Source organism: Bos grunniens, chromosome 1 (assembly GCF_055505025.1).
Source record: "Bos grunniens cultivar Pamir isolate PY7600 chromosome 1, Bosgru_T2T1.0, whole genome shotgun sequence".
In the NCBI taxonomy this organism is placed as follows: Eukaryota; Metazoa; Chordata; class Mammalia; order Artiodactyla; family Bovidae; genus Bos; species Bos grunniens.
The window spans coordinates 46,416,240-46,441,182 of record NC_141165.1 but is presented as its reverse complement, the minus strand read 5'-3'; the positions used below and the strand labels follow the sequence as shown (position 1 = coordinate 46,441,182).

The 24,943-nt window shown below is 42.8% G+C and overlaps 1 long non-coding RNA gene and 1 other non-coding gene across 2 annotated transcripts; both read right to left on the bottom strand.

Annotated features, from left to right (window-relative positions):
* Positions 1-2,493: 2,493 nt before the first annotated feature.
* TRNAQ-CUG (transfer RNA glutamine (anticodon CUG)) lies at positions 2,494-2,565 on the bottom strand. The gene has a single exon. It is a non-coding gene; the product is annotated as a tRNA-Gln (tRNA).
* Positions 2,566-18,064: 15,499 nt separating this feature from the next.
* On the bottom strand, positions 18,065-22,982 carry LOC147379381 (uncharacterized). The gene is made up of 2 exons (XR_015160610.1): positions 22,619-22,982; positions 18,065-20,492 (listed from the first exon to the last, which is right to left on the bottom strand). It is a non-coding gene; the product is annotated as an uncharacterized LOC147379381 (long non-coding RNA).
* Positions 22,983-24,943: the final 1,961 nt, after the last annotated feature.

The following is a 24,943-nucleotide window of genomic DNA, read 5'->3' as shown; positions in this document are numbered from 1 at the left end:
AGCCCACCAGGCTCCCCTGTCCCTGGGATTCTCCAGACAAGAACACTGGAGTGGGTTGCCATTTCCTTCTCCAATGCATGAAAGTGAAAAATGAAGTCGCTCAGTCGTGTCCGACTCTTAGCGACCCCATGGACTACAGCCTACCAGGCTCCTCCGTGCATGGGATTCTCCAGGCAAGAGTACTGGAGTGGGGTGCCATCGCCTCCTCAAGCTACCTTGTATCCTGTAATAAATACCTTTCTGCTTAAACTGGCTGGATGTCATCCATATACTATCCTAGGGTGGCTTCCCTGGTGGCTCAGTGATAAAGAATCCGTCTGCAGTGAAGGAGATGTGAGTTCTGTCCCAGGGTTGGGAAGATCCCCTGGAGGAAAAAATGACAGCCCATTCCAGTATTCCTGCCCAGAAAATCTCATGGACAGAGAAGCCTGGCAGAGTACAGTCAGGAGTCAGTCACAACTGAGCACGCATGCTATGCTAGAGGCTTCACAGGTGGTGTAGTGGTAAAGAATCAGCCTGCCAGTGCATGAGATGCAGGAGACACAGGTTCCATCCCTGGGTCAGGAAGATCCCCTGGGGAAGCAAGGGGCAACCCACTCCAGTATTCTTGCCTGGAAAATTCCATGGACAAAGGAGCCTGGTGGGCTGTAGTCTATGACGCATGCATACTGTGCTGGGTATAAGCCCGAGCATTACCAGCACTTATGGGATTCTAACTTTGCTGGGGGAAGTGTGGCATTCTGGTGGATTTCCTAGAGCAGGTGACAGCTGTAGTGAGTTGAAGTGTGAGCTGGAATTCACCAGTGTGAGTGGAGACAAGAGCAGTAGGAGAGCTCAGATGGAGAAGGAACAGCAAGTGCAAAGTGGAGCCCAGGAGATGCAGCGCTCTAGTTAGTTCAAGGTTCTTAACTCAGGATAAGGAGTATGGAGTGAGGGAAAAAGAGAGAAAAGAACAGGGTGGCCAGGTCAGGGGAAAGTCACAAATGACCCTGGATGCCCATGTGAAGACTGCAGCAAAGTTCAAACTAGCTCACAGAGTTGTAGATTCTGGTAATCATTATCTTACTGCTACCCGCCCCCTCCACCCCGTTGTCCCCTGGGAGAAAGCCTATGTGTGGTAGAAGAGAATTTAGTTAAATAGGAAAAAGTAACAATGAAAAATGAGAGGGGAGAAAGAGAAAGAGAGGCCTGGGGGTTGAGGGAGTAAGACAGGAAGGGACAGAGACAAGACAGACAGACAGAGAGTTCTGGCAAAGACAAATCTTAGGAGTCCGCCTGCCAACTCTGGGTACACAAGTTTGAACCCTGGCCTGGGAAGCTTCTACATGCCACAGGGCAACTAGGCCCATGCCTGTCCTGGAGCCTGTAATCTGTGATCTGTGAGAAGCCCTCACACAGCAACGAAGACCCAGTGCAGCCCCAAAAATAAAAAAAATTAAAAGAAAAAAACAGGACAAATCTTAGGATTCAGGCTCTGGCCTCTTCACAGCTGCCCTAGTTCCTATACCCCTTCTGTCATCCAATCAAACACTGACAAATATACCAACTTACAATCGAGTTGCTTATAAGATTCATTTATATATATTTTAGTAAACATTTTTCCCCCTCTTCCTCTTGTTTTTCCTCTTCATTTTTGTTCATTTTGGTTATTATGTAAATTCAATGAAAAATTATATATTTTTATACAATAAAATATAGGTTATTTCCAACATGTCAAACACTCAGGAAGAATAACTACAGCTATAATGATCTTAATCAGTTTTATGAGGACTTGATATTAGGGAAACTACAGAAAGTCAAGCAAATGTGCTAAATGAAGATTTGAAAGAAAGAGCAGCTGACTAGATAGAAAGACTGAATTTTATGCAACTGTCAATTAAAAAAATATATACTTAAGTGGTTGCACCAGGTCTTTAGTTGCAGCATGCAGGATCTAGTTCCTTGGCCAGGGATTGAACCCAGGCCCCCTGCATTGGGAATGCAGAGTCTTAGCCACTGGACCACGAGGAAAGTCCCACAGCTATTACTTCTTAACTTACAGTTTTGGTTGCAGTGTGTGGAGGGGGTGGCTGTTAGAGGGCTTCTTCCCTACTCCTTGGTTTACTGTGAGCAGACATTTTCCCGGTCTCTAGTTCCAAAATGTATAAAACTATAATTTGTTGTGATAAAGGTACCATGGAAGTTGCTGTGTGTTGGTTGCTCAGTTGTGTCCGACTCTTTGTGACCCCTTGGACTGTAGCCCGCCAGGCTCTTCTGTCCGTGGGATTCTCAAGGCAAGAATACTGGAGTGGGTAGCTATTCCTTTCTCCAGGGGATCTTCCTGACCCAGGGATCGAACCTGGGTCTCTCACACTGGAGGCAGATTCTTTGTCACTGAGCCACCAGGGAAACCCAAAGGACATGTTGCCTCCCTGTCAGGAATTGAACGCTGGTCTCCCGCGTGACTGGTGGGGATACTCACCACTACACTTATGAGGACGGCAAAACACAGGCAGGTTCCACTGAGACTTGAACTCAGATTGCTGGATTCAGAGTCCAGAGTGCTAACCATTACACCATGGAACTGCACACATCATGGAAGAGCATTATTTAATAAGTGATAGTAGAACAGTTGGTTACATACTAAGGAAAGATGTCAATGTCGATCCTTATTTTACATCTAAGACCATACCAAATCCAATATGGATTAAAGAGAGCAGAAAGTGCAAATCACATCAAAAAGACTAAAGGAAAAACTTTGTATTAAGTTATCAGTGAAGTGCAAAGGAGTTTGGGAGTACTTTCTAAGCTTAAAAGTGTTAGAAGAAATGTTTTAAAAGAAGAGATTAAACGCACTTGATCACAGTGATTACAAACTTTCATACTGTCTGACTCCCCCAACTAATATATCCTTAACTTAGGAAAAATCTTGCATCCATATGAAAGACAACATATTACAATTGACCCCTCCCCCCCACACATGTTGTTCAAGGGCCAACTATATTATACAAAATGCTCATGCAAATAAAGCAAAATCAGTAGAAATATAATTTCTGAGCACCTAGCCCTGGTCAAGTCTATGCTGGAGAGTTTGCAAACATTCAGTTAAGGTGGACATCCCCACTTGGTCCAGGAAGAACCTGAGGGTCAGAGGTGTGAAGGTTCTTGCCTATGTCACTCACCTCAGGAGCCATAAGCTGTTTTTGACCTGTCAGTCTTCTGATCCATCCGAGCTCCACCCAGTCAGGCTCACATTCACACCTTGATTTATTTCAAGGCCCTGGTCCAGGCCCAGGAGATGAATAGTCTCAGGTACTGAAGGTGTGGTCCCATTCCTCTTGCCAAGTGATCAGGTTTAGGAATGAACAAGTGCCAGATTCTGGCGATTAAGCTGAGAGGGAGAAATCTTCTAAGAAGCGTTTGGGAAATAATTTCTCACTCATGATAGATACTGCCTTTGTCTTTTTCACACTACCATTTTGTATTCCTACCAGGATTATCTGAAATTTAATCTGTTGTTCCATACCTTCACTGGGCCTTGGTATTGCCAGTTTATTGTTTGTTTTTTTGTTTCTTGTAGTTTAGCAAATCTAATAGATGTTGGTGATGGACAGGGAGGCCTAGCGTGCTGTGATTCATGGGGTAGCAAAGATTTGGACATGACTGAGCGACTGAATTGAACTGAACTGAATAGATATGTAGTGGTATTTTGTTGTGATTTTAATTTGTATTTCTCTGAATACTGCAAAAGCAAACAAACAATAACTAATGCAATACATATCCTAAAGAACAATTTTTATGAATTTAAATGTATTGATCTTTTTACTTACTAATTTCCCTTTATTCTTTAAAATTACAAAATTCTTCCCCAGTGAGAAATCAGAAGAAAATTCAGCTACATTTCTAGGGCTGTGTATGGATGTGGTACCTAGAGATGCTATAGACATCTCATAATCACTAAAGGTGGGGCAAAGCCAAGTCTTTCCAGAGGAAAAGGTCAATCCTAATCATACTCCCCCTACCACCCCAACCAGAGGCTTTATTTGGGACTCTATCATAGGGCAGATAGTACATTTCCTTCTTTAGTACCATTGAGCTTGGGTCTTCCATAGCTTATCAAACGCCTTGTAACATTTGGCAAGATATTACATCAGTGCATAAGAAAAGCATCAAAGTGTCATTACAGGGAGACATCTATTCCTTAGCCTTCCTCCCAAAATATTTTCAGCTGCATATTACATTTATTTTGAGGTATCTGTTGGGGGCTTGGGCTGGTGGCACACTCAGAGAGTGGAAGCACTGAGATTTGAAACCACACATACAATTCTAAATGAGAATATAGCCTATAAACACAGAGAAAAAAAAGGTTTAACCTCATAAGGAAGCAAAGTTGACTAAACAAGAATGAGACTCCATTTTCAAAAATTATTACATGATTCAAAAAAGATTTAATGATAAGTATTGTCATACTTTGCTGGCATTTAAGAATGTAAATTTATCACATCTCAAAAATAGCAGCAGCAGCTATCATTTATTGAGTACTTACTACATAACAGATACTATACAAAGCAAGAAAACTTGATTTAACCCTTAAAACAAACTAATAAAATAGATATTGTTATTTTCAGTTTAAAAATAAGGCTTAGGACTTTCCTGGTGGTACAGTGGTTGAGAATCTGCCTGCCAACGCAGGGTACACGGGTTCAATCCCTGGTCCGGGAAGATTTCACATGACGCAGAACAACTAGGCCAGTTCACCGCAATTACTGAGCCTGTGCTCTAGAGCCTGGGAGCCACAACTGCTGAGCCAGCGTGCTGCAACTACTGAAGCCTGGGTGCCTAGAGCCTCTGCTCTGCAACAAGAGAAGCCTGAACATCGCAACTAGAGTAGCCCCTGCTCATCGTAACTAGCGAAAACCCACAAAGTAGGGAAGACTAAGCACAACCAAAAATAAAATAAAAAAAAATAAAGATAAGGTTTAGAGAGACCTCCTGACCCTGCTGAGTTCTCACAGCACAAAAGGTTGTTCTTTGCAGCCCCATCACTTTACAAAGTGAACAAACATGTGCCAAGGGGACTAGCGAAATCGGGACACCAAAAACGAGGGGAAAATGAAGCGTTTGAAGTCTGACAGTCAAAAAAAGAAAACCGTTAAAGCAGTCATCACAGGGAAACATCTATTCCTTAGCCTTCCTCCCAGTATATTTCCGGCTGAATATTGCATTTATTTTGAGTTACGTTTTGGGGGCTTGGGCTGCTGGCACATTCACCATTGGCAAGGCCCTCTAATGGTCTCGCTCCAGCCAATGACGTCAAGATTCGACCTGTAACTGACTCTAAAGCCTGTGCTTACAATAAAGACTACTGGGAACTCTGAAAGCAATTTAACAAATTAAATCAATAGCCTCAAGAACATCTGTATTTCTTAATCTGTTAAATTAAATATTGTGTTTTGACAAACACACACACACACACAAATATTGTGAAAAATTGTAAAAGCATTAAGAATAAATGTGATAGAGTTTTTAATCATAATAAAAACTAGAAATTAATACAAATGTTTAACCATAGGGGACTTGTTAATTATGTAATATAACCATTAAAAATAATCTTTATGAGGATTTAGAAGTGGAAACTGATTGTATTATATCAAGTGGAAAAAAAACAACACATAAGAGTATTTATAAAAATTATTCAGAATTGTCAGAAAGAAAATTTTAAAGGAGTAGAAAAAAGATGGAGAAGAAACACACTTAAAAGTGTTAACAGAAACTAGATCCCTGTATAATGGATTTTTCTCTGACTTCTTGTATTTTCTGTAATGAGAATGTTCTCCAAGGAGTACTACTTTTAGAGCAGAAATAATCCTAATAATCTTTATTTTCAAAAAGGTGTAAAGGGGGCTTCTCTGATGGCCCACTGTTTAAGAATCTGCCTTGCAATGAAAGGGACACTGGTTCGATCCCCGGTCTGGGAAGATATCACATGCTGCAGAGCAACCGAGCCCGGGCCCCATACCCACTGAGCCTACGTGCCCCAACCACGGGCGCCCGAGTATCCTAGAGCCTGTGCTCTAACACAAGGGAAGCCCCCGCAGTGAGAAGCCCAGGCACGGCAACTAGAGAGAGCCCAGGTGCAGCAACAAAGACCCCCTGCAGCCAAACAATGAATAAAGCAGTCTTTTTTCTAAGAAAACGGTTGCAAATGTTTTTATTTAGATAGTAAAAATTATTGAGGGGTGGAAAGGATTCACATGAAGACACTGTAATTGTGATTTCTCAGTGCTCAGGGGAAAGGCTGGGAGGGGACGCCCACAGCTGTCCTTACTCACAGTTTTTTAGAACTTGATGTCAAATATTTTGCCCCACTGCAGCTCATGTTATTCAAAATCTAGTTCAGAAAGCATGGCCATAGGAGACTTATTCAAAACTTATATACATACAAAGTACCTAGGTAGATTACCTATGTTTCTAAATCACTAATCCCAGAAATATCTAGAGAGGTACAGGACCCTCTGAAGCTTGAGTAGGAAGCAAAAATACTATCAAAATTGACAAAGCTTGTTACTATAATTTATTAACAGTCACTCCTTTCTGGAAACACTCTCTTGTGTCTATATCACCCAACGACCCTTCATAGTTTTCCTCCCATCGTCTCTGGCTGGCTCTTCTCTCTCCTCTAAGGCTCTTCACTTTGTACTTCTCCAAAACCTACACGCTCACCTTGTCTGTCCCAGGCACTCCGCTCCTCTCTCTATACCTTGCCTGGACAATCTCATCTACTCTACCAGCTCCTGCTGCCCTCTGAATAGTAGTTGCCTTCCAATAGCCCCTAAAGCTCATATTAATAACTTAGAAATAGGTTTCACATAAACATTTTCATTAACCTTTATTTTTGAATAACAGATTACTCTCAGAAACAGTTATTAAAGAACAGTGTATAAAAGAATACGTTATATTTGAATTACTGTTTCCACCCAGTAATTCATGGATTGTCTCATCACTGATGTTTCAGAGTGAGGGTGACTAGCACACTGCTTTCAATGTGCTTCCTCTGAAGTTATTTCACCATAATGATAGCCATTGTCAAGTCAACACAGTACTTTAAAAAATGCACTTGATAATGCCTTCTGTTGAAGAAGGCACTTAGGGTACAGCCATGCCATGGCACACCTGCTGGCCACGCCTAGTGAGGGACCAGAGGGACACCTGCTAAGTAAAATGGCTATTCCTGGAATGAATTTGTATATAAATGGAAAATATGATAACCCCCAAATCGTCCTTCCTAAGCAAATTCCACCTTTCCTTGCAAATGGTTTACATGGAGTCTGAGTCTCATTGCTTTGCATTGTCTGAGAATTGATGCATTTGCGCTTTCATCCCATCAAAAGATTGATGATAAGGTACATCAGCCACTTCCCCTTCCTTGTTCCCTCCCTCAGAGTTTCCCTTGAACTCTTTTTTTTTTTTCCGTTTGCCCGCACCACAAAGCATGTGGGACCTAACTCCTTTGCAGTGGAAGTGCAGAGTTTTAATTACCAGACTACCAGAGAATTCTACGTTGCCACTCCTACCCCAGACTCTTTAAGGTGATTCTCTCACAGCTGCATAAGCTCAGCTCAGTGTTGTCCTGTCCTGCACACCCTGCCTTTGTTGTGCTTGTTCAGTTGGTAGCAAATCATTTCAGCTCAACAAATATTTTGGGTGTCAACTATGTATGAAGAGCTATGGCAGGTACTGTAGAGCGAAGACAAATGGAACAAGAATCTTCTAAAGTAAATCAATTCCAACCCCTTCGTGTAGTTTGCAGGCCTGAAGTAGCTGTCAGCCACTATCCTCAGATACAATGGCTTTGTGGCTGGAGGTCAGGGTCAAAACCAGCTGGGGGCTAGTGCTGCTTATTTTCTTCTCTATAGCAATCGTCATTGCAAACTTCGACTTAGTACAAACTTAGGTGTAAAAAAAAACAAATTCAGAATTAGATATTCCAAATTCTCCCCAGCTGTTCTGTCCTCTGGAGAAGGAAATGGCAACCCACTCCAGTATTCTTGCCTACAGAATCCCATGGACAGAGGAGCCTGGCAGGCTGTAGTCCGTGGGGTCACAAGAGTCGGACACGACTTAGCGACTAAACCACCACCAGCATTCTGTCCTCTTTTTGTATTGTGTGTTAGTCCCTCAGTCATGTCCGATTCTTTGCTATGGACTCAGCCAGGCTCCTCTGTCCATGGAATTCTCTAAGCAAGAATACTGGCACAGGTTGCCTTTCCCTTCTCTAGGGGATCTTCCTGACCCAGTGATCAAACCTGGGTCTCCCACACCTTGGACAGATTCTTTACCATCTGAGCCACCTATTACGGTATAGCCAATCAACAATGTTGTGATAGTTTCAGGTGAACAATAGAGGGACTCAGTCATACATACACATGGACCCACTCTCCCCTAAACTCCCCTCCAATCCAGGCTGCCATGTAACATTGCAGAGTTCCATGTGCTATACAGTAGGTCCTTGTTGATTATCCATTTTAAATATGGCAGTGTACACAAGTAGATCCCAAACTCCCTAACTATCCCTTCTTCCCATCCTTGCCCCTGACAAGCTCATTCTTAAAGTCTGTGAGTCTCTCTCTGTTTTGTATGTAAGTCCATTTATATCAGGTCTTTTTAGATTCCACATGTAAAGGATCTGACTTCAAATTTTAAATACCCTTCTTTCTTAGATCAAATACTCTGTCCACTCTCCTTTTCCATCTAGCAGCCTCCTCAGGCTTGATGACTTAAATATCTCTATAAACCATTACTTTTACTGGACAATTGGCTTTCTGTGAAACTAAGTGAAAAGGATTGAGACGCCACCAAGATCATAACCAGCCTATTGTTGCTTCCTCTTTTATAGCAATTTACACAGCTTGATGATCACTGTTATTATTCTTCATTTTTATCAAATACTGACACTGGTTTTAGCCTTTAGACCTCTTTTCCCCCTTCCAAATTGCAAACAAAACAGAGCAGACATTATTCTGCATTCATTACAAACAGCCTTGCATTTTCTTCTGTGAATTTCATACTTAATGCCCTGTGAGAGGCCCTTATTAACAATTAAGTGCACAGAGCCCTTGCCTTGCGTTGGAGAGCACAGAGGTTTGTGGGGAGCAGAGGCCTGATCCGAGCTGTGGAGGCCCCCTACCCCATCACAGCAGCGCCACCTGCAGCGTGTGGCTGGACTGTCTCCAAGAACTCCCTGCCTCCTTTAGAACTTCTATGGCCCTGCTTTTGGAAAGCATACTCATTCCGTATGCAAAAGCTTGGATACACATGCACACCAATAGCCCGTATGCATGCAAAATGTGCAGATGGGCAAAGGAAAATAAAGCCAGGGGTTTGGCACAAAGACAAATTATTAACCCTGGGAATTCCTAAAAGCCACGTAGGAGCCTTGTGGAAAAACACCCTCTCTTAGAATCAGTAATTGGAACTTAAGATTTCAGAAACTGTAGTTTAAGAGGAAGTGTAAGAAAAACAGATCTTGGAACTCTTTTTTCTTTTTTTGCATTGCTGTCTTTGAACACAAACACCTAAAAATTCACAAAATTTCAGTCAGGGGAAAGGTCACTGAAGCCAGTCTTTTTTCCATAGCTACTGACACACATAAATGACACATCCTTTGCAGATATGGTGCAAGAGAACCAGACAATAAGTTTCCTTAAACAAACTAACAGCTGCATGGTTCTTTTTAGGAAGGGAAAGTGGGTGGAATTGGGGCTAAGTACTATACAGTAACTTCAAATACATTTTCAAATATTTAATGTGCCCATCATATTTAAAAATACACAATAGACTTTGCAACACGTATAACAAGGCTTCGTATTGTTTATTTCGGACTAGTTTATAGAATTAAAATGCTCAGATTTTCAGATCATACTTAGGTCTAAGGGCTTCAGAATTACCTAGCATCTTTTTTTTCTTCCCTTTTTTAACTTGAAATATAATTGATATATAACACTGTATTAATTGTAGGTGATTTATGTACATATTGGAAAATGATGACCACAGTAAATTTAGTTAATATCCATCACCCCACGTAGTAACTATTTGTTTTCTTGTGATAAGAAATTTTAAGATCTACTTTCTTAGCCAACATCCGCTGGATCATGGAAAAAGCAAGACAGTTCCAGAAAAACATCTATTTCTGCTTTATTGACTATGCCAAAGCCTTTGACTGTGTGGATCACAATAAACTGTGGAAAATTCTGAAAGAGATGGGAATACCAGACCACCTGATCTGCCTCTTGAGAAATTTGTATGCGGTCAGGAAGCAACAGTTAGAACTGGACATGGAACAACAGACTGGTTCCAAATAGGAAAAGGAGTTCATCAAGGCTGTACATTGTCACCCTGCTTATTTAACTTCTATGCAGAGTACATCATGAGAAACGCTGGGCTGGAAGAAGCACAAGCTGGAATCAAGATTGCCGGGAGAAATATCAATAACCTCAGATATGCAGATGACACCACCCTTATGGCAGAAAGTGAAGAGGAACTCAAAAGCCTCTTGATGAAAATGAAAGTGGAGAGTGAAACAGTTGGCTTAAAGCTCAACATTCAGAAAACGAAGATCATGGCATCTGGTCCCATCACTTCATGGGAAAAGATGGGGAAACAGTGGAAACAGTGTCAGATTTTATTTTTCTGGGCTCCAAAATCACTGCAGATGGTGACTGCAGACATGAAATTTAAAGACGCTTACTCCTTGGAAGGAAAGTTATGACCAACCTAGATAGCATATTCAAAAGCAGAGACATTACTTTGCCAACAAAGATTCGTCTAGTCAAAGCTATGGTTTTTCCCGTGGTCATGTATGGATGTGAGAGTTGGACTGTGAAGAAGGCTGAGTGCCAAAGAATTGATGCTTTTGAACTCTGGTGTTGGAGAAGACTCTTGAGAGTCCCTTGGACTGCAAGGAAATCCAACCAGTCCATTCTGAAGGAGATCAACCCTGGGATTTCTTTGGAGGGAATGATGCTGAAGCTGAAACTCCAGTACTTTGGCCACGTCATGCGAAGAGTTGACTCATTGGAAAAGACTCTGATGCTGGGAGGGATTGGGGGCAAGAGAAGGGGACGCCAGAGGATGAGATGGCTGGATGGCATCACTGACTCAATGGACGTGGGTCTGAGTGAACTCTGGGAGTTGGTGATGGACAGGGAGGCCTGGCATGCTGCGATTCATGGGGTCGCAAAGAGTCAGACATGACTGAGGGACTGATCTGATCTGATCTGATACTTGGAATCAAAAAAGAAATGATACAAATGAACTTATTGACAAAACAGAAACAGACTCACAGACTTAGAGAAGGGAGGGGAGTTTGGGGGTGAAATGCATGTGTGCGTGTTTAGTCGCTCAGTCGTGTCTGATGCTTTGCAACCCCATGGACTGTAGCCCACCAGGCTCTTCTGTCCATGGAATTTTCCAAGCAAGAATATTGGAATGGGTTGCCATTTTGTACTCCAGGGGATCTTCTCGACCAAGGGATTGAACCCGTATCTCCTGCATTGGCAGGCAGATTCTTTACCACTGAGCCACCCAGGGAGAAAGGATACATATATGTGTATAGCTGACGCCCTTTGCTATTCACCTGAAACTATTACAACATTGTTAATAGGCTATGCTGCTGCTGCTGCTAAGTCGCTTCAGTCGTGTCCGACTCTGTGCGACCCCATAGATGGCAGCCCACCCCGTCCCTGGGATTCTCCAGGCAAGAACACTGGAGTGGGTTGCCATTTCCTTCTCCAATGCATGAAAGTGAAAAGTGAAATAGAAGTCCCTCAGATCAGATCAGATCAGTCACTCAGTCGTGTCCCACTCTTTGCCACCCCATGAATCGCAGCACGCCAGGCCTCCCTGTCCATCACCAACTCCCGGAGTTCACTCAGACTCACGTCCATCGAGTCAGTGATGCCATCCAGCCATCTCATCCTCTGGCGTCCCCTTCTCCTCCTGCCCCCAATGCCTTCCAGCATCAGAGTCTTTTCCAATGAGTCAGCTCTTTGCATGACGTGGCCAAAGTACTGGAGTTTAAGCTTCAGCATCATTCCCTCCAAAGAAATCCCAGGGCTGATCTCCTTCAGAATGGACTGGTTGGATTTCCTTGCAGTCCAAGGGACTCTCAAGAGTCTTCTTCAACATCACAGTTCAAAAGCATCAATTCTTCGGTGCTCAGCTTTCTTCACAGTCCAATTCTCACATCCATACGTGACCACAGGAAAAACCATAGCCTTGACTAGACAGACCTTTGTTGGCAAAGTAATGTCTCTGCTTTTGAATATGCTATCTAGGTTGGTCATAACTTTTCTTCCAAGGAGTAAGCGTCTTTTAATTTCATGTCTGCAGTCACCATCTGCAGTGATTTTGGAGCCCAGAAAAATAAAATCTGACACTGTTTCCACTGTTTCCCCATCTTTTCCCATGAAGTGATGGGACCAGATGCCATGGTCTTCGTTTTCTGAATGTTGAGCTTTAAGCCAACTGTTTCACTCTGCACTTTCACTTTCATCAAGAGGCTTTTGAGTTCCTCTTCACTTTCTGCCATAAGGGTGGTGTCATCTGCATATCTGAGGTTATTGATATTTCTCCCGGCAATCTTGATTCCAGCTTGTGTTTCTTCCAGCCCAGCGTTTCTCATGATGTACTCTGCATAGAAGTTAAATAAGCAGGGTGACAATGTACAGCCTTGATGAACTCCTTTTCCTATTTGGAACCAGTCTGTTGTTCCACGTCCAGTTCTAACTGTTGCTTCCTGACCTGCATACAGGTTTCTCAAGAGGCAGATCAGGTGGTCTGGTATTCCCATCTCTGTCAGAATTTTCCACAGTTTATTGTGATCCACACAGTCAAAGGCTTTGGCATAGTCAATAAAGCAGAAATAGATGCTTTTCTGGAACTCTTTGCTTTTTCCATGATCCAGCGGATGTTGGCAATTTGATCTCTGGTTCCTCTGCCTTTTCTAAAACCAGCTTGAACATCAGGAAGTTCACGGTTCACATATTGCTGAAGCCTGGCTTGGAGAATTTTGAGCATTACTTTACTAGCGTGTGAGATGAGTACAATTGTGCGGTAGTTTGAGCATTCTTTGGCATTGCCTTTCTTTGGGATTGGAATGAAAACTGACCTTTTCCAGTCCTGTGGCCACTGCTGAGTTTTCCAAATTTGCTGGCATATTGAGTGCAGCACTTTCACAGCATCATCTTTCAGAATTTGGAATAGCTCAACTGGAATTCCATCACCTCCACTAGCTTTGTTCGGAGTGATGCTTTCTAAGGCCCACTTGACTTCACATTCCAGGATGTCTGGCTCTAGTTCAGTGATCACACCATTGCGATTATCTGGGTCGTGAAGATCTTTTTTGTACAGTTCTTCTGTGTATTCTTGCCATCTCTTCTTAATATCTTCTGCTTATGTTAGGTCCATACCATTTCTGTCCTTTATCGAGCCCATCTTTGCATGAAATGTTCCTTTGGTATCTCTGATTTTCTTGAAGAGATCCCTAGTCTTTCCCATTCTGTTGTTTTCCTCTATTTCTTTGCATTGATCGCTGAAGAAGGCTTTCTTATCTCTTCTTGCTATTCTTTGGAACTCTGCATTCAGATATTTGTATCTTTCCTTTTCTCCTTTGCTTTTCTCTTCTCTTCTTTTCACAGCTATTTGTAAGGCCTCCCCAGACAGCCATTTTGCTTTTTTGCATTTCTTTTCCATGGGAATGGTCTTGATCCCTGTCTCCTGTGCAATGTCACGAACCTCATTCCATGGTTCATCAGGCACTCTATCTATCAGATCTAGGCCCTTAAATCTATTTACTTCCACTGTATAATCATAAGGGATTTGATTAAGTCGCTCAGTCGTGTCCAACTCTAGTGACTCAATGGACTGCAGCCTACCAGGCTCCTCCATCCATGGGATTTTCTAGGCAAAAGTACTGGAGTGGGGTGCCATTGCCTTCTCCATTTAATAGGCTATACTCTGATATAAAATAAAGTTTTTTAAAAATTAAATATTTAAAGCTTAGCTAGGAAAAGATTTTTTTTAAAAAAGGAAAGGAAGCAATTCCTTTATGATGGCAGGAAGAGAGAGAGACGAAAAAATGTGGATGGAGTCAGGGTAGAGGTTCTGCTGGCAGGATGGCAGCCTCTGATGAAGGCTGTGCTCTCTGAATCAGTTAAGAAAAGAAAAGAAGGCAGGAGGGTTGGGGCAAAGTGGATTAGAATTTGGAGGAAAATAGAGAGGACTTGGAGAAGGCAATGGCACCCCACTCCAGTACTCTTGCCTGGAAAATCCCATGGATGGAGGAGCCTGGTAGGCTGCAGTCCATGGGGTCGCTAAGAGTCAGACACGACTGAGCGACTTCACTTTCACTTTTCACTTTCATGCATTGGAGAAGGAAATGGCAACCCACTCTAGTGTTCTTGCCTGGAGAATCCCAGGGACAGGGGAGCCTGGTGGGCTTCCATCTATGGGGTCGCACAGAGTTGGACACGACTGAGGTGACTTAGCAGCAGTAGCAGCAGAGAGGACTAGGCAAGGTTGGGTGCCTGGTTTACGTTAGCGACGCTGAACTTGTAGTGTCAGCAGTACGTGAAGCGGATGGTTTTCAGCAGAACATTAAGAAATGTGCAAACAGTACTTCCCTAAGCATGAGGTTTACATTCTTCATACCCTGTTGTCGGGAGGATTCAAAGTTAAACAGCTAAGACCATAGGAAGCACTGGACTGGGGGTGATTGCAAGTTAACCAACGAAATCCCTTGTAAATAGTTACATTTTCTGAATCCAAAACAGATGGACTAACAAACAAAAATCTTCTATTGCTATAAAAACATGGTAATAATAAAGAGAAAATCGGGGCTTCCCTGGTGGCTCACTGGTAAACAATTGGCCTGCCAATGCAGGAGACTCGGGTTTGATCTCTAATCTGAGAAGATCCCACACGCCTTGAGCAACTAAGCCCTTGCGCCACAACTACTATGCCCATGCTCCGCAACCAGAGAAGCCACCTCAAAGAGCAGCTGGTGCACCACAGCAGGTAAGCAGTTCCCGCTTGCTGCAAGTAGAGAGAAACCCGCACAGCAGCGAGGACCCAGAAGGGATAAATAAATAAATCTTATATAATAATAAGAGAAAAGCAACAGCATTCTACATATTTTAAGTAACTAAAAAGTAAACCCTCTACATTTTTACCATTGTTTGCTTCTTACAAACACTAGCATCTCCCTCCCCTATATTTGCAGTGAATTGTTTACAACTGTCCACAAATCTCACCATTTCCCACATTCAGTCTAATCCAGTGCTTTCTGGTTTTACAACTGAGTAACTTGGTATTTGTGGAGCTGCAATCTGAACATTTTGAAGTTGTGAAAAAAAGTAAGTCGTAGTGAATCCACGAATACCTTAATTTTCCATGATACTGCTCCGGTTGGTGAGTAGGATAACCAAGTGTCCAGTTTTGCCAGGGACTGAGGGGTTTTCAGGGATGCAAGGCTGTCAGTGCAGAACCTAGAGCGTCCAGGCAAACTAGAGGGTTGATCACTTGACACTTTCCCCCACAACCAGCCCTCACTCGCTTGTTGGTGACACGTGCTTGCTCACACGTGGCCTGAGAGACCAGCAGAGAAAAAGTCTGCAAGCCAGATTCCCGGCCGGAAGATGGTGTGGTGAAAGGGACACTCTGCCCTACCTTTTGCTCCATCCGACTTTCACTGCAGTGCCGGGGAGCATCCACACACGGTAACTCCTAAAACCCCTGCCCTCCTTTGCCACCACGTCCTCTGATGAGGTTGTTCTGCCCTACCTTGACTCAGAGATGCCTTTTTCTATCTTGAAGTTATCGTCCTAAGAAGGCCTCCTTCCCTTTCCAAACCACAGTTCTTTTCTCCTTTCATCCTCAGATAAGATAAACCAAGCCAAACACATACCTTAATTATCAGGCCAAAGCACTTCTTGATAAAAGAATTTTAAACATCTCAATACAAAACGAGTGCTTTGCTCTTTAGACAGGGAGGGCACTGACTGACCTCCGCGGCCCTTTCACAATAGAAACCAGGTCTTTATCAGGAAGAACCTGCTTTCTTCATTCCGGGATGTGCTTTGCTTAGAGCCAATTTTAAAATAACCCACAGATGAAAGTCATATTCTTGAGGGAGAACGGGAAAACAGTTTGTATCACAGAATGAAGAAAAGAGGTTTTTCTCTATTAAATCCTTCATCCGTGTTTGTTGATCTGATGAATAAATGAAGACAAAGCAGATTTATTTAATCCTGGAAAAGTTTCTCCTTGCCTTTACTGTAATTTAGCAAGTATGCGTTTTGTAACACAAGGTGTAAAGTTCTGGAACCAGGCTCTGGAGTACATGAGGCCAAGTAAAGCAAAGTCCTTGCAATGATAGTCAGTTGTGATCAATTACGAGTGTGCAGTAAGGTGAGGAAAGAAAAGTGCAGAACAGAGGAGACCATTTTACTTTAGAATACCTTTTCCACAACCACATGGTGAGGCAACCCCGTTATAAACTAGGAAAGTGTCAAACATTTGGGTGGAACATCAGAGAGGAAAAAAGGATAGTGAATAAATTCTTATCGACCCTGTATAAAACACAGAGAGAGCCTCTAAGGAGGATATGGTGGTTCAGATTTTGGTTGGTTTGCAAAGGTTTTTTCCTGGTTTCTTGTAGCCCAGCATCAATGAAGAGTCACAGTCAAAAGAAATGTGAATCAGTCTCTGGCAGCCTGAAAGATGAACTCATATATTTGTTGTGGGTATTTTTAAAGAACCAGACCAAATACCTTACAGAAAGCATCCCAGAAATCCTCCCCAGCTACAGTTTTTCCCCAAAGCTCTGGAGTCATTGTTGTTGTTCAGTCGCTCGGTAGTACCCGACTCTTTGTGACCCCAAGGAATGTAGCTCACCAGGCTCCTCTGTCCGTGGGATTGTCCAGGCAAGAATACTGGAGAGGGTAGCCATTCCCTTCTACAGGGGCTCTTTCCCACCCAGGATTGAACCCGGGTGTGCTGCATTGCAGGCAGATTCTTTGCTGTCTGAGCCACCAGGGAAACCCTCTGGATTCATGGCCCCCCTAAAAATAAAATTACTGCTACTCACTCTGGTCCGTGAAGTAGTCCTTCTTCACTTCCATGCTCCTCTCCCAGTTGTGGCTCAGCTGGTAAAGAATCCGCCTGCAATGTGGGAGACCTGGGTTCGATCCCTGGGTTTGGAAGATCCCCTGGAGAAGAGAAAGGCTACCTGCTCCAGTATTCTGGCCTGGAGAATTCCAGGGACTATATAGTCCCTGGGGTTGCAAACAGTCGGACACGACTGAGCGACTTTCACTCCCAGTTGTAGGTGGCCCTCAGGATTCCCGCCCCTAACTGCCAGCTCTGCCAGGCTGCTGTAGGATGCTGGAGAAATCTCTCCTCATCCCCTACCCTGTTCTTGCTCACTTTCCACAGAGCAGTCTGCGGAATCCTCTGGGAAATGATGTTCCCTCTCTCTGACTGTTTTGTCCGGGGGAAAAAAAAAGAACAAAACTCTTGGTGGCGTGTTTCTGGCAAATGAGATTCTCCAGTTCGTTCTACCTGCATTCCTGGTGGAGATCATTCTGTCTGGGAAGGCTTGAGTGGCTGGGAGCAGATAGGCTCAACTCAGAGTAGGAGTGAAATGAGATCAGTGGTCGAATGTAGCTTGTTTTCCTGTGGGTCAGTCTACGAGGGACAGTTGTGTAAGTCACAGTGTGAAACTCCCAAATGTGTCTAGGTTAAGATTTGATCTTGTGGAATGGCAACCTAAACAAATCTTGATTTTTTTCCCCATGAGGCCAGAGTTGTAGCTCCCATGTTCAAGTGAGTTCTACTGGTCTTCCCATCATCTGCATTCTGATTGTCTTGGGTCACATAGGATGCCCTCATTTCACTTCTCCTTCAACACTGATATGTGACCCTAGGCCAGTGTGCACAACTGTACTCATTAGGGTGTTCACACACTATAGCCCTGTGTCTCCACTTGTAGAACTCTATGCCAAAGAAATAATCAGAGATGCAGACACATATTTATACCAAATACAGGTTTACTTACAATAATGAAAAAATGGGTATGACCTAAAAGTCCCCAAACCAAGAAATGGCTACTTTTTTTTTTTTATGATAAATATCGGAGAAGGCATCCCACTCCAGTACTTTTGCCTGGGAAATCCCATGGACGGAGGAGCCTGGTGGGCTGCAGTCCATGGGGTAGCCAAGAGTCAGACACGACTGAGCAACTTCACTTTCACTTTTCACTTTTATGCACTGGAGGAGGAAATGGCAACCCACTCCAGTGTTCTTGCCTGGAGAATCCCAGGGACAGGGAAGCCTGGTGGGCCACCGTCTATGGGGTCACACAGAGTCAGACACGACTGACGTGACTTAGCAGCAGTAGCAGCATGATGAAATATACATCTATCAGAATTCTGATATCAAAGACTATTTAATAACAAAGTGTTTCTAATTTAATTTTAACTAAAAATCACGAATGAAAATTCTATTTGAAGTATGACATCAATTTCGTATATGTATATTTGTATGTGCATGTGTGTATACACACAACACAAACACAATTTGGTTGTCCCTCAGTTCAGTTCAGTTCAGTCGCTCAGTCGTGTCCGACTCTTTGCAACCCCATGAATCGCAGCACGCCAGGCCTCCCTGTCCATCACCAACTCCCGGAGTTCACTCAGACTCACGTCCATTGAGTCAGTGATGCCATCCAGCCATCTCATACTCTGGCGACCCCTTCTCCTCTTGCCCTCAATCCCTCCCAGAATCAGAGTCTTTTCCAATGAGTCAGCTCTTCGCATGAGGTGGCCAAAGTACTGGAGTTTCAGCTTTAGCAGCATTCCCTCCAAAGAAATCCCAGGGCTGATCTCCTTCAGAATGGACTGGTTGGATCTCCCTGCAGTCCAAGGGACTCTCAAGAGTCTTCTCCAACACCAGAGTTCAAAAGCATCAATTCTTCGGCGTTCAGCTTTCTTCACAGTCCAACTCTCACATCCATACATGACCACTGGAAAAACCATAGCCTAGACTAGATGAACCTTTGTTGGCAAAGTAATGTCTCTGCTTTTCAATATGCTATCTAGGTTGGTCATAACTTTTCTTACAAGGAGTAAGCGTCTTTTAATTTCATGTCTGCAGTCACCATCTGCAGTGATTTTGGAGCCCAGAAAAATAAAGGCTGATATTGTTACCACTGTTTCCCCATCTATTTCCCATGAAGTGATGGGACCAGATGCCATGATCTTAGTTTTCTGAATGTTGAGCTTTAAGCCAACTTTTTCACTCTCCACTTTCACTTTCATCAAGAAGCTTTTGAGTTCCTCTTCACTTTCTGCCATAAGGGTGGTGTCATCTGCATATCTGAGGTTATTGATATTTCTCCCGGCAATCTTGATTCCAGCTTGTGTTTCTTCCAGCCCAGCGTTTCTCATGAGGTATTCTGCATATAAGTTAAATAAGCAGGGTGACAATATACAGCCTTGACATACTCCTTTTCCTATTTGGAACCAGTCTGTTGTTCCACGTCCAGTTCTAACTGTTGCTTCCTGACCTGCATATAGGTTTCTCAAGAGGCAGATCAGGTGGTCTGGTATTCCCATCTCTTTCAGAATTTCCCACAGTTTATTGTGATCCACACAGTCAAAGGCTTTGGCACAGTCAATAAAGCAGAAATAGATGTTTTTCTGGAACTCTCTTGCTTTTTCCATGATCTAGCGGATGTTGGCAATTTGATCTCTGGTTCCTCTGCCTTTTCTAAAACCAGCTTGAACATCAGGAAGTTCACGGTTCACATATTGCTGAAGCCTGGCTTGGAGAACTTTGAGCATTACTTTACTAGTGTGTGAGATGAGTACAATTGTGTGGTAGTTTGAGCATTCTTTGGCATTGCCTTTCTTTGGGATTGGAATGAAAACTGACCTTTTCCAGTCCTGTGGCCACTGCTGAGTTTTCCAAATTTGCTGGCATATTGAGTGCAGCACTTTCACAGCATCATCTTTCAGGATTTGAAATAGCTCCACTGGAATTGCATCACCTCCACTAGCTTTGTTCGGAGTGATGCTTTCTAAGGCCCACTTGACTTCACATTCCAGGATGTCTGGCTCTAGTTCAGTGATCACACCATCGTGATTATCTGGGTCGTGAAGATCTTTTTGTACAGTTCTTCTGTGTATTCTTGCCACCTCTTCTTAATATCTTCTGCTTCTGTTAGGTCCATACCATTTCTGTCCTTTATTGAGCCCATCTTTGCATGAAATGTTCCTTTGGTATCTCTAATTTTCTTGAAGAGATCTCTAGTTTTTTCCATTCTGTTGTTTTCCTCTATTTCTTTGCATTGATCACTGAGGAAGGCTTTCTTATCTCTTCTTGCTATTCTTTGGAACTCTGCATTCAGATGCTTATATTTTTCCTTTTCTCCTTTGCTTTTCGCTTGGTTGCCCCTGGGTAATAGAAATATAGGTATCATCTTTCTGTATTTTATCATGAACATGTTTATTTTACAGTCATTAGTAAATAAATATTCTTGTAAAGTAAATGAAAAAAGAAAATAATTCTTAGCAGAGTAACTGATGAGAAAGGAAGCTGAGAACTTACTTGGTGGCCCAGTGGTTAAGAATCTGCCTGCCAATGCAGGGAACACAGGTTCAGTCCCTGATCTGGGAAGATTCCACATGCTATGGAGCAACTAAACCCATGTGCCACAGCTACTGAAGCCTGCGTGCCTAGAGCCTGTACTCTGCAACAAGAGAAGCCACCACAAGGAGAAGCCTGAGCACCAGAACTAGAGGGTAGCCCCAGACTAGAAAGTATCCCTTGCTCTCTGCAACTAGAAAAATCCCACACGCATCAGTGAAGACCCAGTGCAGCCAAAAATGAATGAAATAGATAGAAATTTTAAACAAGAAAAAGAAAGCTGGAACAACATAAATGGTTAACAATATGGGAATGGGTAAATAAATGGGAGGGCGGCATGTGTCTCATCTCCCTGAGGGCCACACCTCCTGCTCCTGATTGTGTGGAGGGTACCTGGTCAGTCAGACCTGAGTCACCCCCAGCCTCCTCCGCTCTGTCCTCTCCTGATCCTGACAGCTGTGATGATGTGACTGTTGACCTCTTATCAACTTGGACATGACTCTGCTGGCCTTCCTTTCTTGTTTAGAGAAGCCCACATCTCCTCCTGTGCGGTTCAGTAGAACTGGCCATCCTGCATCCCACTAAGTGGGGTTCCCAGACCTCAGCTTTGCCAATGGATGCTCCATCCCTCAACCCAGTGATTCATTCAGCTGAGGCACCCACCAGCTCCACTGATCATTTTCTTCAGAAGCCATCAGGAAAACCACCCTCGTCTCCTCTGGGACCAAGAGCTGTAATGATATAAGCCAGAGACCAGCTGGCTTTACATGAGCAGCTTTCCTTCAGGAAAATATATTGTCCATACTGGAGACTATGATACCAATGCAGGTGATACAAAATGAGATATGACAATTAAGTTCTAAAGACATTGTTTGAGCCTCTGAATTCAGCAATGACAGAACTTCTTTTCATTTTCGTCAGTTAATAAACTTCTCTTTCTCCCTCCCTTCCTCTTTCTCTTTTCTCTATTATTCACTTGCTCCTGTTGTTGATTTTTTCTTTAGCTTGTTTGAGAAAGGGCTCTGTCATTTGTAACCAAAGGAATTCTGACTCAAACAGTTAGCCTACCTTGGACTTTGCAACCTGGCTTTTGGAAGTAACTATCTGGCTTTCTTGCATGCCAAGCAAGTCTGGAATTTTTCTAGAGAAACTCTTGACTTAGAGGGCATGACCTTAGACAATCCTTTTTCCTCTGTTTATGGACACTTTCTGTCTTGTTGGCTGGAAATTTCTTCCCTCCCTACCAGAAAGAGATTGAGATCAGGCATGTATCATTTATTATTTTTAGGCACTAAAATTTTAAGAGCATTTTTAATGACATGGGAAAATACTTTGATATATGACCTCAATTAGTTAAGTATGTAATAATAGCTAGTCACTGAAAACTACTAGAAGGAAATTTATCAAAATATTAACGGTGATTATAGCTAAGAGATAAGATTATGGGTGATTTATACATTACATTTTCTAAGTTTATAAATGGACATGCAATTATTTTGTGATTAGAAAATAAAAAAGTTATTAAAACAAATACATAAATTGTAGTGCATTCATCCAAAGGACAATTTTGTGGTCATTAGAAAGAATGTGTTGAAGATATTTCAGTGACACTGAAAAATGCTCATAATAGAACAATGGGAAAGGTAGACAAAACTATATATATCACTGATCTCAATTATGTTAATTATAGATGTGCAAATAGATGCATAGGAAAGGACTAAAGAAATCACTTCAAAACATGAATAGAAGTTATCTCTGAGCTATGAAATCAGGGTTCAGTTTGGGTTTCTTCTTTAATATATGTTTGTGTTTTCCAGCTTTCAGAATCAGAATTCTTTTATAATAAAACAGTAAAATGTTACTCTGGTGGAGAATAGGCTTGAGAAGGCAACTGTCCCTCTCTCCCACCCGTTTAATGTAGGGTGCTTCTCACCTGTCCTCCTTTCTCCAGGTCAAGGGCTGAAGTCCTGTCTGCTTCTGTTGTAGGAACAGGCGGGTTGGGATTAATTTCTTTTCCAGATGCCTTACACTCTTTCACCAGAGATGACTGTCTTCTTGAAGCCAAGTTTCTCCTGCTTTATCTTCCAGTTTAGCTATACAACACACGTATATTTAAATATGCTGTGTTGAGCCAACTCTTTGTGACCCCATCGATAGTAGCCTGCCAGGCTCCTCTGTCTATGGGTATTCTCCAGGCAAGAATACTGGAGTGGATTGCCATGCCCTCCTCCAGGGAATCTTCTCATCCCAGGGATTGAGCCAAGGTCTCCCGCATAGAAAGCAGATTCTTTGCTGAGTCACGGGGGAAGCCCATACAACTATAGCAGAATTTCTTGGAAAGGGAGGAGTTAAAACAGGAAGTGTAGCAAAAGAACAAGGAAGATTTGTGCAACATTTTGAATGCAAGTGAAATACTTTCCTTACATTTTTGTCATTTAATCCTTTCAAAATCCCTCTGGAAAAAGCATCATCATTTCCCCTGATTAATAGATTAACAAAACAAACTCTTAGAAAGAAATATGAAATAACTTCTCTTCCTTCACACAACCAATTAGTGGTGGAAGTGGAATTTGAATCAAGGCAATCTAGGGCCTGTGCTGTTAACTAGTATGTATAGGATGTATCGAGGTAATGTACACCGTGATTTTTGCATAAACTAATGCCTTCTTAGCTGAAAATTTGTGAAACCCTTGCAAAAAGTGGTAAGGGAAAAGTTTCAATTCCTTGTTTTAGTTCCTTTCTTGGTTAATTATCTGATTCTGCACTATTTCTTGACACTCATCTGTATAAGATTCATAACTGATACAACAAAATGAAGACCTCTTTGGATCAAGGAGGGCTTCCCTGGTGGCTCAGATGGTAAAGAATCTGCCTGCCAGGCAGGAGACCTGGGTTTGATCCCTGGGTCAGGAAGAGCCACTAGGGAAGGGAACAGCTACCCACTCCAGTATTCTTACCAGGAGAAGTCCATGGACAGAGAAGCCTGGAGGGCTACAGTCCATTGGGTCACAAAGAGTCGGACAGGACTGAACGACCAACACCTTCATTTTCTCTTGGACCAAGGATTTTTAAAATAATTGTAAAAAAAAAAGCTCAACTCTCTGTAACTGATTGGAGTTCAGACTTTAAAAATACCCAGTGTTCAGTAGGTGTGCATGTAGTTTTAGATACTTCTGCTCCTGCATAGATCTGTGAAGGAAAAGATGAGGAAGGCTATTCTCAGATGTACTTACTGTAAAGGTGTGAGCTCATTTTCTGGTCTCCTTCACTTTGTTCTGTGTTGCTAGGGTATGAAGCATTTTAAAGATCAGCTTAGCTTTTGTTGATTAGGCAGCAACACTGAGTTTAAGACTTAACTGGGGGCTTCCCTGGTGGCTCAGCTCAGTTCAGTTCAGCGGCTCAGTCATGTCCGACTCATTGAGACCCAATGGACTGCAGCACATCAGGCCTCCCTGTCCATCACCAACTCTCAGAGCTAGCTCAAACTGATGTCCATCGAGTCTGTGATGCCATCCAACATATCATCCTCTGTTGTCCCCTTCTCCTCCTGCCTTCAGTCTTTCCCGGCATCAGGGTCTTTTCCAATGAGTCAGTTCTTTGCATCAGGGGGCCAAAGTATTGGAGTTTCAGCTTCAGCATCAGTCCTTCCAATGAATATTCAGGACTGATTTCTTTTAGGACGGACTGGTTGGATCTCCTTGTGGTCTAAGGGACTCTCAAGAGTCTCCTCCAACACCACAATTCAAAAGCATCAATTCTTCAGTGCTCAGCTTTCCTTATAGTCCAGCTCTCACATCCATACATGACTACTGTAAAAACCAAAGCTTTGATGAGACAGACCTTTGTTGGCAAAGTAATATCTCTGCTTTTTAATATGCTGTCTAGCTTGGTCATAGCTTTTCTTCCAAGGAGCAAGCATCTTTTAATTTCATGGCTGCAGTTATCATCTACAGTGATTTTGGAGCCCCCAAAGATAAAGTCTGTCACTGTTTCCATTGTTTCCCCATCTATTTGCCATGAAGTGATGGGACGAGATGCCATGATCTTAGTTTTCTGAATGTTGAGTTTTAAGCAAACTTTTTCCCTCTTCTCTTTTACTTTCATCAAGAGGTTCTTTAGTTCTTCTTTGCTTTCTGCCATAAGGGTGGTGTCAGCTGCATATCTGATGTTACTGATATTTCTCCTGGCAATCTTGATTCCAGCTTGTGCTTCATCCAGTCCAGCATTTCTCATGAGGTACTCTGCATATAAGTTAAAT